Genomic DNA, 5653 nt, shown 5'->3' on the forward strand with positions numbered 1-5653 from the left:
GCAAAAATAAACTGTAAAAAATTTAATTAAATGTTTGAAATTGCTTATTTCTTACTCTCATTAAACTCACAATCTGCAACTGTGAGTGAAAGCACTTTTACTGGGACAAAGGAACTTGTTATGAAACAAAAAAGAAGCATAATTTTAAAAAGTAATTTTTTCATATGTCAAACAGGTCATCTGTAGATGGAACAGAGAGGAATTGATGAGGGGAAATTAATCAAAAATAATAATAACATTAAAGATAAGGCAGTGGAAATGGAAAAGAGAAGGAGTTTGCAGAGAGACAAATGTGAGTGTGTATGGCTAAAAAGTAAGAAATTGGCTCATAAATGGCCCAGAAGCATTCTGTGTGCTCAAAGCACTTTCCAAAAGCCAACAAAAATTCAAAACGGTCTTTTGTTTAAAAGTAAAGCACAAGCATTTCTTTCTTCTTCCCAAGTGAATAAGCTCTTATCTTTAAGATAGAATTTGTCTTGTGTTGATGACAGGCAAGCACTCAGAGAAGAACATTTCTGTCACTGAGCTGACTAGTGAACTGCTGTGGGTTGCAGTCTAATAAAGTTCCCATTAACATCAGAGACAGCAGGATTTTCTGACTGTTTCTTTTCCAGGGAAGGAGAAGTTCTCTTTAGAGCATAGGATCATAAAACAATGATTCATGTGCTTGTTAGAAATTTGGAGACTTTTATAATTTGATAAAACATGTGTAGGAGGGAGTTAGCTAATTTCATGGAACAAAAATAATGCCTTCAAAAGCAGCAAGTCATCCTGTTAATATGGTTACTATGGTTGTTATGAAATATGCTGAACAGGGCTCTTCTGCTGCTACAGTGAAAATTCAACAACAGTTACTGCATTAACACCATCACATTGTCTGGGGGAAAGAAAAAAAAAGTGTTTTATTTCTATGTGTTTTATTTCTATACCTGACAAAGTTTTGGAGCTTGGCTGCTGATTTTACTTGGTCATTTTCTTGCCACAGGGTGAGCTTAAATTTCCTGCACTGGGGGTTCATTCACTTAAACTGAATCATGTCATGGAATAAAGAATTAACAGCAGCTTTATCACTGGAGTGGGGTAGCTAAGTTATGATACAATACTAATTGTATAGTTGCCTTGTAATTTCTTAGTCAAGTGATTTTTTTTCTTCCTGTCCTATTGTTGAAATACTTAATCACATCCTATCCGTATTATCTATTTGGGAAGCAATCTGATCACCTGCAGTGCAACCTATTTCACTCTTCTTGAAGGAGAGATAGACATTAAGAGCTGATGAACTAGAGAAGCTGAGGTACTAGCTCACCTAGCCAGGGATGTCTTTGGTTGTGGGTCTGCAGCTTGAGGTTTGAGAATCACTTATGCACAGGAATATGAACTCCATCATATCCTGATATGTATTTAAGCAGTTCCTTTGATTTCAAAGGGGATCTGGGGGTGTAATGACTTTGCACATTTTAGTGTCTATCTTTAGGCACTACGTGTAACTACTGCAATGTGTGTGTATATTCTGTTGCAGGAACCAACACACTCATTCTGACTGTTTACCACAGCATGAAAGGACAGGAAGAAATACTTGAGACACTTGTATCAGAAAGAGGCTCACCTTACATCCAGCTACTTGATGCAATGAGTCATGCTAGAGATAGCTGTTGCAGTGCCCACACTTCACCTTAGAGCAGCAGCTGCTGTGAGAACAATTAGCTGATATCCTAGAGCCAGCATGAACACCAGAGACCTGCCTTAAGTGAGACACTGCCTTTAGACCTCCTGACTGCCCAGGTAAGGGATCACACTGAAACAACCACCCACATTTCAGCTCTAGCACACTTGAGGAAGCTCTTTATCACAATCCATCTGCTGGAAAAGCCAAGTGACAAGCCTTGCTCCTATCCAAACTTTCTTCCAGAGGTATTGGAGACTGACACATCCCCTTTCCAAAGAAAACCATTAATAAACTCTCAGGCACATTTGCCTCCATTTGACATCTCTCTTGCCCTCCTCCGGCCACAGTAAGAGGCTGAGGAGTCTTTAGAAATTAATTTAGATCATGTGGCTTTGTAAGATTTTACTTATTATCTGTCAATAGCATTTTTGAATAGGAAATTACATTTCCTCCAGCCTCAAAGAAGTACCCATCTTCAAAATGAACCCTGATGGTCCTTCTCCAGAAAAAAAAGAATATAAATCTGAGAATAAGCATATTCTGAACAACATTGAAATATTAACCTGTACTGGTTTCTAGTTACTTATTTGGCCAAAGAACCCATGGTTGACACACATTTTTACACAGGCAGAAGAACTAAAGTCTGAAAAATACTGACTTAAATATAAGCAGAGGAAAACCAAATGAAAGGCTTTAGGATGTAAATTATGAGTACTGTTACTGTGTTTCTCTTTCCATTTTTCTTGCTCCAGAAGATTACAGGCAGTCTTTCCTTAATGCCCTGTAATAGGCACATGTGAACACAGTCCAAGGTAACAATTTAAGTGGAATGTTGTCTGAAACCTAGGCACAACCTGCTCCACTCCTTTAGAAGTTGGAGCAGGCACTCCATTACCTGCACATGAAACTCATTTGCTCACATTCAAACTACACCATCACGACAAACAGACATGTCTCTGTTAGGAAAAGAGTTGTGTGGGTTTTGGCTGGAATAGAGTTAATTTTTTTCTTAGCAGCTGTGGTTTGGATTCAGTATGAGAATAATGTTGATAACAGACTGATGTTTTGGTTGTTGTCAAGCAGCGCTGACCCTGAGTCAAGGATTTCTCATTATCTCAGGTGCACAAGACCTGGACTGGCCAAAGGGATATTCCAAACTATAGAACATCTTGGTCCATAATTTAAAATCAGGGGAGTTGGCCGGGAGCTGATGATGGGCTGGGCATTGGTCAGCAGGTGGTAAGCAATTGAATTTGGCATCAGTTTTTTCTCTAGTTTTTTATTTATCCTTTTCCTTTGTCCTGTTGTTAAAATGTCATTGTCTCAGCCCATGGTTTTACATTTTTCCAGTTCTCCTCTCTATCCCACTGGTTTGAAGGGTCTAGTGAAGAAGCAGCTGCATTGTACATAGCTGCCAACTGGAGCTAAACCACGACAGCACTACTGAAGAAACTGCAGAGTCCTTCCTTACATGACCTAACCTTGTCTGTCCTTCCCTGTGTTCAGATCCACTGACAGTTAGGGAGATACCTCTACACAATCTGGAAAAGATAGCCCATTAGTCCATGCTCAGCTCATTTTTTTTCAAGTCTGCACTGCTAATGTCCTCTCTTTGGACAGCATTACAAACACAAAATTACCTGTGCAAATTTCTTCAGAAGAACTTTCAAAGCCAACTTCTACGTAATTTAATCTGTCTGAAGTCATGTCCTGAGTGGTTACTGAACGTAAATCCCCAAATCTCTCCATTCCCTATCCAAAAGCAGAAGATTATCAGTTTCCAAAATTAAGTTGCTGTTTAGCTCACTGGTATGATCTGAAATTAGGGCACCTAACAATAATACACTGTTATATACAATGATATATTTTGACTCCCAAAGTTCTTAGTAGATTAGAAAACATAGCCTTAGCATATAGTGCTAAGCACTTTAATTACTGACTGGGTTTAGTACAGCTTAATAAAAGCCTTCTCTGCAAACCCTATTTGAATTTCCTTGATTAATGCAAGATGTGATGCCATTGCAGTAGGGACTGAAACCGTTCTTTACCCATCAGGTAAACCCATCTTTACCCCTCCATACACCCTGTAGAACAGCAAAAGCAGAACACTTTTTTTCCTCCCCAGTGAGATTCTGTAAGATAGTATTTCGAGAAAACTAGCAGAGTAGAGGAGATCGCCCATCCACAAAGAGGCAGAGACTCAAACATTAATCTGACAGGTCTTAAAATTTTAATTGTTTATCTGAAGACAGATATTTCTAATCTCTGCTAGATTTTACCCAGGATCCCTTTTCCCCCTCCCTTCCATAGTTTCGTCATGCCTTTCCCTTAAAGCTGATGGTTCCTTTTTCAGAGTGGGCAGTCTCTAAATTGTGGCATATGAACTGTAACAACACTATTACAACATGGACTACAAAACTGGCTGAAACCCCCACCGAAACCACCCTAAGGGGATGTAAAAATGATCACACAGCAATCACTCAGTAAAAAAAACAACGGAAGGTGACAATACCACAGCCCCAATACAGCTTCTGCTCCCGACTATCACATGATGGATGTGGAGATTACATTGTAAGGGTGTATTTGCCCAGGGATTTCTTTTTCCATGGTCCCTCTTTTCAGGCACTTGTCTGGAGCTACCAGGCATCATGACTGATTGGTGTCAATAAACCTATCTAATGGAGATGAGAACCCCATGTGAAAAAACTCTATTACACCTAGGTTTTAAGAAAATTAGGTTTGGGGATTTTTTTGTTCGTCTTCTAATCCTGTGTCTATTGTAGCATAACTCCAAAATGGAAGTGCTACAATCTAATTGCCTTTTCTTGCAGTCAGATCTCTCTTTTCCCACTAACCAGCAGTCTGGTTCTGTGAGCATGTGTGGCTATCAGATCTGATAGCCACATTTTACTGAGATCTGAGCCTCAGCCAGTTATAACTATCAAATATATAATATTGTTAAATTGGATTATAACAAATGATTCAGTCAGGGACATGCAGGAATACTGAGGGTGTGTATTTTCACAATGACAGCAATCATGCCTAGATCCCTTCTCTGTGGTGACTGGTGGCAATACCCAAGGGAATGACCTGAAGCTGTCAGGTTCAGGCAACGTAAGCCTGAGCAGGTTTAGGCTGGATATAAAAAGAAAGGGTTCTTTATCCAGAGTGTGGGGTTTGGGCACTGGAACAGCCTCTCTAGGGAAGTGGTCATAGCACCAAGCCTGATAGGGTTCAAGAAGCATTTGGACAATGCTCTTGGGCACATGGTGTGACTCTTGGGGTGTCCTGCGCAGGGAGTTGGCGTTGGGAGCTGGGACTCGATGATCCTTGAGGATCGCTTCCACCTCTGCAATTCTGTGATTTTCTGGTGCTAATCCCCGCAAAGATAAGGACTCCGCTGTGACAAGGCACAAGTGGAATCCGGTCGAACGACAGCTAACCAGTCCCTTCGCTCGTTCCGACGGCTCCACTACAACTTGGGGGTGTTAAGAGCCTTATCTATGGGCCGCTCCCGCTGCCTCCGCCGGGGCTCTGCCCCGTTGCCCCCGCACCGGGGGCGGGCCGGGCGGCGGCGCCGCTGCCGCGCTCCGTGAAGGGAGCGGAGGCCGGGCCAGGCCGCCGCTGCCGCCGCTGCCGCGCTCCGTGAGGGAGCGGAGGCCGGGCCGCCCCGCCGCTGCCGCGCTCCGTGAGGGAGCGGAGGCCGGGCCAGCCCGCCCCTGCCGCGCTCCGTGAAGGGAGCGGAGGCCGGGCCAGCCCGCCGCTGCCGCGCTCCGTGAGGGAGCGGAGGCCGGCCCGCCCCTGCCGCCCCTGCCGCGCTCCGTGAGGGAGCGGAGGCCGGGCCGCCCCGCCGCTGCCGCGCTCCGTGAGGGAGCGGAGGCCGGGCCGCCCCGCCCCTGCCGCCGCTGCCGCGCTCCGTGAGGGAGCGGAGGCCGGCCCGCCCCGCCGCTGCCGCCGGCCCCGCCCCGCCCCGCCCCGCCCGTCCCC

The sequence above is a fragment of the Lonchura striata genome, chromosome 2 (assembly GCF_050655825.1).
Source record: "Lonchura striata isolate lonStrDom1 chromosome 2, ASM5065582v1, whole genome shotgun sequence".
Classification (NCBI taxonomy): domain Eukaryota; kingdom Metazoa; phylum Chordata; class Aves; order Passeriformes; family Estrildidae; genus Lonchura; species Lonchura striata.